This window comes from Ursus arctos, unplaced genomic scaffold, assembly GCF_023065955.2.
Source record: "Ursus arctos isolate Adak ecotype North America unplaced genomic scaffold, UrsArc2.0 scaffold_15, whole genome shotgun sequence".
Classification (NCBI taxonomy): Eukaryota; Metazoa; Chordata; class Mammalia; order Carnivora; family Ursidae; genus Ursus; species Ursus arctos.
Genome location: NW_026622819.1, coordinates 62,091,375 through 62,104,076, shown reverse-complemented (window position 1 = coordinate 62,104,076; position 12,702 = coordinate 62,091,375). Strand labels below are relative to the sequence as shown.

Sequence of the window (12,702 nt, the reverse complement as noted above, 5' to 3'; positions counted from 1 at the left end):
ATGAGTAAAATCAAGAACACAAGAAACAACAAGTGTTGGCGAGGATGTGAAGAAAAGAGAACCCTCTCACACTGTTGGTGGGAATGCAACCTGGTACAGCCACTGTGGAAAACAGTATGCAGTTTCCTCAAAAAGTTAAGAATGGAACTACCCTACAATCCAGTAATTGCACTACTGGGTATCTACCCCAAAATACAAAAACCCAGGGTGCCTAGGTCGCACAGTTGGTTGGGCAAGCAACTCTCGGTTTCAGCTTAGGTTGTGATCACAGAGTCTTGAGATTGAGCCCCACGTGGGGCTCCACACAGCACAGAGTGGGCTTGGAGTTTCTCTCTTCCTCTCCCTCTACCCCTCGCCACTGCACTTCCTCTCCCTCCCTCCCTCTAAAATAAATAAATAAATCTTTACTTTTTAAAAGATTATTTATTTATTTGGGAGAGAGAGAATGAAAGCACAGGCAGGGAGAGGGGCAGAGGGAGAAGCAGACTCCCCGCTGAGTAGGGAGCCTGATGCGGGGCTCGATCCCAGGACCCTGGGATTATGCCCTGAGCTGAAGGCAGATGCTTAACTGACTGAGCCACCCAGGTGCCCCAATAAATAAATCTTAAAAAAAAACTACAAAAACACTAATTCAAAGAGATACATGCACACCTATGTTTATAGCAGCATTATTTACAATACCCAAATTATGGGAGCAGACCAAGTGTCCAACAACAGATGAATGGATAAAGAAGATGTGGTATATATATAATGGAGTATTACTCAGCCATAAAAAGAATGAATGCCTGCCATTTGCAATGATATGGATGGAGCTAGAGAGTAAAATACTAAGCAAAATAAGTCAGTCAGAGAAAGACAAATACCACATGATTTCACTCATATGTGGAATTTAAGAAACAAAACAGATGAGCATAGGGAGAGAGAGAGAGAGGCATAGAGAGAGAGAGAGGGAAACCAAGAAATAGACTCTTAATTGTAGAGAACACACTGATGGTTACCAGAGGGGAGGTTGGTAGGGGGACGGGCAAAATGGGTGATGGGGATTAAGGAGCGCACTTGTTACAGTGAGCACCGGGGGATGTATGGAATTTTGAATCACTCTGTTGTACGCCTGGAACTAATATAACTCTGTAGGTGAACTACACTGGAGTTAAAATTAAAACCTAATAAAAAAATTTCCGGGTAATACAGAGATACTGACAAAAACAGGATCACCACAATTTTTAAACCTCAACTAAAGTAATTGATTTAGATGAAGATTACAAAGGCCGCTGAAACCTGAGGTGAAAAACTGATCTGGAACTTTATTATTGCTGGATCAGGCTGACAACACCTAAATCTGCCGATCAATCTTAGTGTCACCAAGAGGTAACTAGATGTGACATGATGCAGTAGGATTTCCCAACACTATATATGAAATAGACTTGCAAAAAAAAAAATCATGTGGAATCCGATCAAGTCTCTAAATCATGGTATCAATTTGGGTATTACTGACACTTTAACTTGGGTAATTCTTTTGGGGGGGGGGGCTGTTCCATGCCTTAGAAGATGTCTAGCAGCATCCCTGGCCTCTACTCACGATGTTAGTGGCATCTCTGCAAGTTGTGACAATAAGAAGAGTCTCTAGATATTGCCATATGGTCCCTGGGAGGTGGGGGGAGGTGGGGAGAGTTGGGGGGAGAGAGCGGAAATCAACCTTAGTTAAAGTGGGGAGGACTATATTTTGGGGCAGTACAGAAGCTGGAAGTCAGTAGAACAAGAAAGGCAGTTGCAGATCTTAGAGAAGAAAATGTCAGCTTAGGGACACCTGGGTGACTCAGTCGTTAAGTGTCTGCCTTCGGCCCAGGGCATGTCCTGGGATCGAGCCCCGCATCGGGCTCCCTGCTCCACTGGGAGCCTGCTTCTTCCTCTCCCACTCCCCCTGCTTGTGTTCCTCTCTCGTTGGCCGTCTCTCTCTGTGTCAAATAAGTAAATAAAATCTTTAAAAAAAAAAAAAAAAGAAAGAAAGAAAATGTCAGCCTAGTGCTCAGGCGTAAGGACAGAGTCCCAACACAAGCAGATCCTTTAGTCGGATGTCCCTGCAGCCTTCATGTAGCCTGTGACGGCTTGAATTTCCTAGGCAGAGACAGGCAGTTCAGAAACAAAGAAGGATGTCACAGGAGAATTGTGAAATTCCAAGATCAACAGCTGTGATAGAAGAATTCTCCTTCCCTGTCCCCCTGGGATCCTGTGCGCCATCTGGAAACAGCCAGGATGCATCAGAAGTGCTAGGACTTCAGAATGCTGTCTCCATCTTTGGGGATGTATGTTTAGTTGTCAACCAGAAAGTTCTCCTCCAACTCCTTCGGAGAAGAAAATTTTGTTCAAAAAAAATGTCTCTGTCTAGTTTCAGCAACTCCATTAACTCTCACACATTTTCTAAGAATTAACTCTGCTTTTCATAAGCCATGATATTAATCTTTGTTACAGACATGTTTTTCTTAAAAAAAAAAAAAAGACTTAAGAGGAGATACCTACTTTTCTATACTAACCATGAAGGAATAACAGGGTTCTAAATTACCCTCCCACTGTAAATAACTGGAAAACTGGACAAAATACGTGGTAGAATTGTTTTTAAGATATTGACAAGAGATAGCGCAGAACTGTGATCCCTGCAATCAGGGAAACAACAAGATGAGCCCTGTGATTTTGCAGACTTTCTCCCTCAAGGAATTTCTACACTGTTGAGTAAGAAAGGGGAACTCAAAGAAAGCACAGTAGTCTCAAGAGTTAAAGAGACAGAGATAAGAGTTTGGGAAGGTTGAAGTACCTAGGGTTTACATGGCAGGGTACTGGAAAGAGGGAACTAGGCAGAGCAAGTATTCAGAAATATGCATGGAAGGTCCCCATGAACTTTTGGCTAAATAACAATCTGCTTGTGATAATGTGATCTTATATGTAGAAAACCCTAAAGATCACACACACACACACACACACACACACACACACACACACTGTTACAACTAATAAACGAATTCAAAAGGTAGAAGGATACAAAGTCAACACACTAGTTTCATTTGTATTTCTTTATACTAACCATGAACAATCTGAAAAAGAAATTAAGAAACAGTTCCATGTATATTAGAATCAAAGAGAATAAAAGGGGCACCTGGATGGCTCAGTCGGTTAAGCGTCTGACTCTTGATTTCAGCTCAGGTCATGATCTCAGGGTTGTCAGATTGAGCCCTGCGTTGGGCTCCGCACTGGACATGGAGCCTGCTTAAGATTCTCTCTCTCCCTCTGCCTCTTCCCCCCTGCTTAAAAAAATAAATAAAATAAAAGAGAGAGAGAGAGAGAGGGAGAGAGAGAATAAAATCCTTGGGAATTAACTTAACCAAGGAAGAGAAAGACTTGTACAATGAAAAATACAAAACACTGCTGAAAGAAATTAAAGAAGTCCTACATAAACGGAAAGACATCCAGTGTTCACAGATTGGAAAACTTAATAGTGTTAAGATGTCAATACCACCCAAAGCAATCTACAGGTTCAATGTAAATTCATTCACTCTCAAACTCCTGATGGTATTTTTGGCAGAAATAAAAAAGAACCATGGCAAAAAAAAATTTCTAAAATTGATATGGATTCTCAAGGGATCTTGTACAGCCAAAGCAATCTTGAAAAACTGGAGCATTCATACCTTCTGATTTTAAAACTTACAGCAAAATTACAATAATCCAAATAGAGTGATACCAGCATAAAGACAGACATATAGACAAATGGAATAGAATAGACAATCCAGAAATAAACTTTCTGCATATATATTCAAATGATTTTTGACAAGGGTGCCAAGACCAGCCCATAGGGAAAAAACAGTCTTTCAACAAATGGTCTTGGGAAAACTGGACATTCCCATGCAAAAGAATAATGTATGACTCTTACCTAACACCATATGCAAAAATTAACTCAAAATGGATCCAATGTAAGACCTTAGAGGTCTTAGAGGAAACAAGAAAACTCTTAGAGGAAAATATAGCATAAAAGCTTCCTGACATTGGATTTGGCAATGATTTCTTGGATATGACACCAAAGGCACAAGGAACAACAAAAAAGGCAGACAAATTGGACTCCATGAAAATTTTAAAAATCTGTGCATCAAAAGACACTGTAAACAGAATAAAAAGGCAACCCACAGAATGGGAGAAAATATTTGCAAATCATATATCTCATAAGGGACTAATATCCAGAATACATAACTCCTAAAATGCAACAACAAAAATCAAACAACCCAATTCAAAAATGAACAAAAGATGGGGCGCCTGGGTGGCTCAGTCGCTAAGCGTCTGCCTTCGGCCCATGGCGTGATCCCAGGGTTCTGGGATTGAGCCCTGCATCGGGCTACCTGCTCTGCTGGGAGCCTGCTTCTTCCTCTCCCACTTCCCCTGCTTGTGTTCCCTCTCTCGCTGGCTGTCTCTCTCTGTCAAATAAACACATAAAATCTTAAAAAAAAAAAAAAAGAAAAGAAAAGAACAAAGTACTTGAATAGTCATTTCTCCAAAGAAGATACACAAATAGCTAATAAGCACATAGGACACTAAACATTAGAGAAATGCAAATCAAGGCACAATGAGATACCCCTTCACACCAATTATGATGGTTACTTTAAAAACAAAACACACTGTCAAGGACATGGAGAAATTGGAACCTTTGTACCCTGTTGATGGGAATGTAAAATGGTATAGCTGCTGTGAAACTGCAGATGATACAGCAATGCCACTCCTGGGGGTATACTCAAAAGAATCGAAAACAGAGTTTTGAAGAGAGATTTGCACACCCATATGCAGAGCAACATTATTCACAATAGCCGAGAAGTGCAAAGAATTCAAGTGCCTATCAACAGATAAATGGATAAGCGAAATGTGGTATATACATACAATGGAATACTATTCAGCTTATAAAGGGAGGAAATTCCAACATACATACAATATGGATGAATCTTTAGGGCACTATGCTAAAGGAAATAAGCCAGTCATAAGAAGATACTTTATGATTCCACTTACACAAAATATTTACAGTATTCAAAACCATAGAGACAGACAGTATAATGGGGGTTGCCAAGACTTGGGGGAAGGGGAGAATGGGGAATTATTGTAATGAGTATAGAGTTTCAATTTTATAAAATAAAAAGAGTTCTGGAGATGAAGAGTGGTGATGGTTGCACCAACAGTATGAGTGTACTTAATGCCCTGAAACACGCACTTAAAAACTGTTAAGATGGTAAATTTTATGTTGTGTGTATTTCACACAATAAAAAATCAGGAAAATGGTAATAATCTATTTAAATAAAAATGTCAATGATATAATGTATGGTTTAAACCATACGTAGATTTAAGACGTAGAATAACAATTGCACAAAAAAATGGGAGGGAAGAAATGAAATTACACTTCCATTTGTTGTCAAGTTTTTATAAATGAAATATATTACATTATTTAAAGATAAATTCTGGTAAGTTAAAGATATGTATTATAAAACCTAGAGCAATCACAGACAAATGAGCAAGCAACAACAGCAACAAAAAATACACAAAGAAGCATAGTTAATAAGCCAATAGTGGAGGTAAAATTGAACCCTAAAAAATATTCAGGCAATAAAAAGGAAACAAAGAACAAAGAGCAGAAGGGACAAGAGAAAACCGATAGCAAGAGAGTAGATTTAAACCTAGTCAGATTGATAGTTATATTAAATGTAAATGTTTAAGCACTTTAATTAAAAGGCAGAGAATATCGGACTTGATAAATAAAGTAATACTCAACTACAGGCTTTCAAGAAGAAAATCACTTTATTTTATTTTATTTTTAAAAATTTTCCAGTTTATGGGTTTTTTTGGGGGGGATTGATTTTTGAGTCTTATTAATGTTGACAGACAATTTTTTTAAAGATTTTATTTTTAAGTAATCTGGGGCTTGAACTCACAACCCTGAGATCAAGACTAGCACGCTCTACCAACACAGCCAGTCAGCTGCCCCCTGAGTGACATTTTATATAAATGTTTCCTTTGTGTTATATGAAAGTCTAAATTTACAGAATAATAATGGGGAAAAAAACCCCACATCAACACAGTACCCACATTTTCCAATCGGTGAACACCGGATGTCTTTCCATTTATGTAGGACTTCTTTAATTTCTTTCAGCAGTGTTTTGTATTTTTCATTGTACCAGTCTTTCTCTTCCTTGGTTAAGTTAATTCCCAAGGATTTTATTCTCTCTCTCCCTCTCTCTTTTTAAAAAAAAAATTTTTTTTAAGCAGTGGGGAAGAGGCAGAGGGAGAGGGAGAGAGAGAATCTTAAGCAGGCTCCATGTCCAGTGCAGAGCCCAATGCAGGGCTCAATCTGACAACCCTGAGATCATGACCTGAGCTGAAATCAAGAGTCAGACATTTAACCGACTGAGCCACCTAGCATCAAAGAGAATTTGCCCATGTTCCTGCCATAATTTGAGAGCTTTGCTTTTTTTCCTCACACTGATTTGAAGCCTGGCGGCGTGGACCTAATTTACAGGGCACTAAGTGTATAATTGGAAAAGAAAAGAGTGAGGGTGCCCTGTTTCAAAACTTAATTCCAAGATCCACGTCAGACAAAATCAACCCATATTTCTGCTAAGGGTTTATCCCAAGAGGCAAACTACTCTCTTGTAGCTCGCCAGCCAAGTTGGCTGATTGCCCCTGACTACTGGACACAGCCTTTGTTTCCAGATTTAGGGTCAGACTTACTTTCCAATTGTTAGGTCCAACCATGTGCACGCGAGACTGTGGACTCTGAGGTGTGCCTTTCCTGGGTAGCCAAGACATTTCAACCAGTGAATCTACATTCACCTAATTCTTCCACCTCTGCCTCATCTCGGCAGATGCTCCCGGTTTGCACAAACTCACAGGTCTTGACCTTCCTCTTTTCCTCTCCAGGGTGCCCAGACAATTGCCAGTGGCCACTGCTTCCCAGGAGGGGTGAGGATAAAGTTGGAAAAACTGAAGCAAATCTAGAGCAGAGTGCCAAAACACACTTGGGAGCTTCAGAACACCACTGGAATGGCTATATTAATATCAGATCAAATAGATTTTGGAATGAGGAGTATTTCCAAGGGAAAAAAAATATCTTATCATCATGGTAAAGGATGAAATTCACCAGGAGATCTTGCATGTAGCTAATAACAGAGTCTCAAAATACTGAGAAGCAAAAACTGATAGGACTGAAAGAGGAAAAGACAAATCCAGAATTACAGTTGGAGATTTGAATACTTCTGTCTCACGGGCGCCTGGCTGGCTCAGCCAGTCAGAGGAGCATGCGGCTCTCAATCGCAGGGTCCTGAGTTCAAGACCCATGTTGGGTGTAGAGGTTACTTAAATATATAAACTTAAAAAAAAAACCATGAGTACTTCTGTCTCAGTCATCAATAAAACAACTATAAGGCAAATCAGTAGGTATACAGAAGACAACATCACCCACTACTTTAAGTAATATAAGATGCTGTACCCCAAAACTGCAGAATACATATTTTTTTCAAGAGCATATGCCAGACTCTATGCTGGGTCATAAAACAAGCCAGATAAAATTTCAAATTATTGAAATCATGTAAAATATATTCACTGTAAAACTCTCAAATCTTTGTAAATTAATCAACACACTTCTAAACTACTAAGTCAAAGGAAAACTCATGATGGAAATTAAAACTTATTTTCACTAAATCAAAATTAAAATACAATATATTAACACTTGTGAGATGCAGCTACAGTTTTATAATTTTAGCTTTTATATTTGGGTCTATGATCCATTTCAAGATAATGTATGTGTGTGGTATGAGATAAGGGTTGAGATTCAATTTTTTCCTATATGATGTCCACCTGTTCAAGCTTCATAACTCACCAATAAGAAAACAATCCAGTGAGGTAAAATCGTACAACCACTTTAGAAAACAGTTTGCCTGTTCCTCATAAAGTCAAACATACACTTTCACACAACCAACAATTCCATTCCTAGATTTTTATGCAAGAGAATTGAAAGTATGTCCACACAAGGAGTGTACATGAACTTTCATAGCTGCTTCAGGCATCATAGCAAAAACTTGGAAACAATTCTAATGTCCGTCAACAGGTGAAAAGATACACAATTTGTTATATTCTTACTACAGAATTCCACACAGTAGTGAAACATTGACACACACAACAACATGGAGGAACTAACAAAACACAATCTGTAGTAACAGAAAGCAGCAGTTGCCAGGGGCTAGGGGTTGTGTTTAGCAGGGGGAGTTAACTGAGAAGGGGCACAAGAGAACTTTTTAGGGTAATGGGTGTGTTTCATATCTGGAGTGTGCTTGTGGTCACATAGGTGTACATATCTGTCAAAATTCAGGGAACTGTACGTTTACAGTTAAGCACTGACTGTATCGATTATAAATTTTACCTCATAAAATTGATGTTTCAAACAGATTTAAGAAGCATACATAAATGCAATGTGGAGACGTTTGGATCCAAGCCAACTGCAAAAAAATGCATGACAATCATGAAAACTTGAATACTGACTGGATATTTGCTGATACTGATATTCTTAAACTTTTTTGATCTGTGATCATTATATTGTGATTATATTGCAAGAGAGAAAAAGAAGTCCTTCTCTTTTAGAGAAGTACTTACAGATGAATTGATAGAACATGTGAGATTTGCTTTAAAAGAATTACAGCACAGGGCAGTGGGATGGGTGTGGATGAAACAAGTTTGGCCAAATATTGGTAACGACTGAGGCTGGGGGATCGGCACACTGGCATTCATTATATTATGTTATTATAATTAAAATTTCATTGTTGTACTAACTTTGCTACCATCTCCACATTTGTACAGAGTGCTGCACCTATTTGCAATGTGTTGATCTTGTTTGGGTCCTAAATGAGCAAACTCACAGTAAAAAGATATTTAAGGGACAACTGGGGACATTTGAATACTGGCTAGCAAATAGCTGACATTGAGGAATTTGGGGGAGAAAGTTGGTTTTTTTTAAGATTTTATTTATTTATTTGACAGAGAGAGAGATAGCGAGAGAGGGAACACAAGCAAGGGGAGTGGGAGAGGGAGAAGCAAGCTCCCCGCTGAGCAGGGAGCCCAATGCAGGGCTCTATCCCAGAACGCTGGGATCGTGACCTGAGCCGAAGGCAGATGCTTAACGACTGAGCCACCCAGGTGCCCCGAGGGAGAAAGTTTTTTGATGTTATAATAGTTCTGTGGTGTAAAAAAGAAGGTAAAGATGAAGATGGAGGAAGAGGAGAAGAAATTGTAGCCGCAGCAATGATCGCACCTGGCACCCAGATCTTGGTTTCTTCGTTTTCCACTCAGAGGTACCAGGAGTCCTTGTAGAAACGGCTTATTCTTAAGCCTGGAACATTTTGTTGTGCCAGAAAGTAAGACAGCGTTCAAAGATGATGAGGACCTAAAAATGCAGGAGTCAGCTTGAAGGGGCTCCCCCTGACCCAATCTTGGACAATTTAAACACTGGAAGAAATCATGATAGCAAAGTATCACGGCCCGTGGGATAAAATAAGAGTCTGTGAACCCATGGAGACTGAAACAAACAAATGTTTTCCTTGTCGTAGGGAGCCAACTAATAAATGTCTAAGGAATGACAATGCTAGAAAATTACCATTTGGCAGCTATCATCATACTACCCGACTCGTGCAAAATCAGTGGATGCACTAATGAAGGAATAGGTGAAAGCCCGGGGGGTGACATAAAATTTACATCGTCTCGATGCGCCTCTCCCCAGGCTATTTGTTAATTACAAAAGGAAAAATAGTGATTTTGCAGTGGAGAAGCCCGACAGACACCACCTTCACCAAATGATCAATGTTATTAACACCACTAGTAACTGGACAAATTGATGAGCTGTGCTTCCCCATACCACCCACTGAGAAATCAGCATCACATCCGGGCTAATCCTGCCAGGAATGTTTAAGCTGGATCTAACCATGAGGAAACATAAAACAACTCAAGTTGAAGGGCAGAATAACTGGCTAGTAATCTTCGAGACATCAATGGTCATGAAAGACCAAGAGAGGAACTGCTCCAGATTAAAAGATATCAAACAGATAACAATGCAATGCGTAATCTGGGATTTTCTCTTCCTCTATTGTTGGGGCATCTGGTGAAATCTAGGTTATGTCTATTAGATCATGGTTTTGTATCAATATTAATATCTAGATTTTGATCATTGTATAGTGGTTATGTAAGTGAATGTCCTTCTTTTTAGGAAAACTGTGAAATATTAAGGGATAAAGGGGCATCATGTCTGCAAGTTACTCTCCAACAGTATGGGAAAAATAGAAAGAGAGAGAAGAAAGGATAAAGCCAATGTGATGAAATGTTATCATTTGGGCAATCTGGATGAGAGGTAGATGGGAATTATTTGCAATTTTCTGTAAGTCTCAAATTATGTCAAAATAAAAAGTTGGGAAAAAAGTGAAAAAAAAACAAAACACAACAACCCACCAACCCTTGAAAGTAAATTCAACCAATCACAAATGAAACAAGAAAGAAATTATTAATGGGAATGTAAAATGGTGCAGCCACTATGGAAACCAGTATGGTAGTGCCTCAAAAAATTAAAATAGGGGTGCCTGGCTGGCTCGTCTGGCAGAGCATGTGACTATCGATCTACTCTTATGTATGTCTGAAAATTTCCCTTAAAAAAGTTTAAAAAACTTCTCCACTTTAGACTGCATAAATTGAAATTCAGATTCTGTGAGATTGCCCCATATGTTTTACTCAACTGTATTTATTGATGTCTTTTGCCATTACTGAGTTTCACAATTAAATGGAGAATTAGAAAACTAGGATTGTCTTTAGAGGTCTACAAAGATGGAAGTGTCAAGGTACTGGGAATCTCTAGCACACAGAAATACTACATGATCCAAAATATCACTTTAATAATGATTTTTAATATTAATGCAGAAAAATGAGAGTAATATACAAGAGCAAGCACAGCTGCAGAATAATTTGGACCAGTAACTTGTAGAACTTAAACATGGAGTTCGCTGCTGCTGATGGCTGAATTAGTGGCTCCAGAAGGAAGGAGGAAGTGGGAAGAGGGTCTACAGTGGATTTGCACATGGATATGCTATGTTGTGTTGCCCAAGTTATTGACGGAAGTCTCCGCGAATCGGGTAAGAACAGCCTATGGAGGTCACAAGGGAACACAGTGTTCATAAGTCTTCTGTCTCCACAAAACCTGGAGTTGACATTTATGGCTGGTTTGTTAAACTAGCAAACTTTCTAGGTCTTTCTAGCCCCTGAGACTGTGGTTGGGGGGAACAAAAGGTGTGTGATGGTCGTGGAGTAGTGTGCTTGGACGGGGTTATGCAGGGCCTTAAGTGTTTTTCTTTTTTACACTCCTTATAAACAACTATATTCTCTCTCTCTCTCTTTTTTTTTTCCAAGATTTATTTATTTGACAGAGAGAGATAGAGCACAAGCAGGGGGAGTGGCAGGCAGAGGGGGAAGGAGAAGCAGGCTCCCCGCAGAGCAGGGGAAGCCTGATGTGGGACTCAGTCCCACGACTCTGGGACCATGACCTGAGCTGAAGGTGGTCACTGAACCAAATGAGCCACCCAGGTGCCCCAAACAACTATATTCTCATAAGATTGAGATCTACATGGAAGTATTACTGAGCAAAAGGGAGACTCCTCTTCACCCCAACTCTGCTTCTACTCCCCACCCGTTAAGAAAACCACTACTCACAGTTTAGGGCGCATCTTTTCCTTCTCTCTTCCAGTTCATAGTTGACCTTCAAGTCTCAAAATCAGAAAAAGAAAAATCCCAATGTCCAAATGTAATGGTGGTTCTCTGGGTCTCCCAGCAAGAGTTTTTAATGTGTTTAAATGTTCAATGTTTAAATGTCAGAGCCCCTCACCCACGGTGCTGTGATGGGTCATTGACCATCTGTTGGTCTCACAGACTGTAACCTCTTCTTGACCAAGGCTGGCTTTACTACTACATTTCGTTGTCCTGGTGCTTGGTGACTTGATGGCTGGGAGGAGGCAGAGACCGTTTACTGAGGGTGGCTGGGTGCAGGAGTGGCAGGCTGCCTGGGTAAATTAGGCCTGTCTTTCTCCAGCAGTTTCATACTTCAGGGATATTTAAGGGACCCAGCCTCTAAGGTAGAGGCCCAGTCAGGTCATCCAAACTCTGGGGGTCTGAGCTGAAGTTACCCTAAATGAAGAGAAATGCGTAAGAAATGTCCTTCAGCCACAAGGCCTCGTGGGGACAGTCCTGGACTCGCAGGAAGGAGGCAAGAGGCTGTGGGACCTAGTGTCACCTCTCCAAGCCTCATTTCCCCCTCTTATAGAGGAGGCTCGCAATGATAGGATTCATCACATTTGCCCAGCTTAGGCAAAGAAACTTGTAGAATGACTCAGGAGCAAGGTCTGCGCAGCGACCACCCCCTCGGTGCTCCCCGGGCCAGGCTTGCCTGCCCGCGGTGGATCAGTTAGGTCCTTCTCAGGCCAGTTCACGCTGAAGGGACCTTTACGGGGCCCAGCCTCTCAGTAGGGGCCCGGGCGGCTCATACGAACTGGCTGTCTGAGCTGTTCGCGTCCGGCCACTTCGCCCGGTCCGCTTGCCTGTGGACCCGGCGGGCGCGGGGCCTCGTCCTGGTGTCCTGGCAAAGAGCTGCCCGGCCTCCGGCTC

At 40.7% G+C, this 12,702-nt stretch overlaps 1 protein-coding gene across 1 annotated transcript in view; it reads right to left on the bottom strand.

Moving 5' to 3' along the window:
* FAF2 (Fas associated factor family member 2) overlaps positions 1 to 12,646 on the bottom strand; it is an 88,567-nt gene extending 75,921 nt beyond the window's left edge. Inside the window, exon 1 of the mRNA XM_057312343.1 lies at positions 11,755 to 12,646. The gene's annotated coding sequence lies outside the window, so the exon portion shown is untranslated. The remainder of the gene's footprint in view (positions 1 to 11,754) is intronic.
* Positions 12,647 to 12,702: the final 56 nt, after the last annotated feature.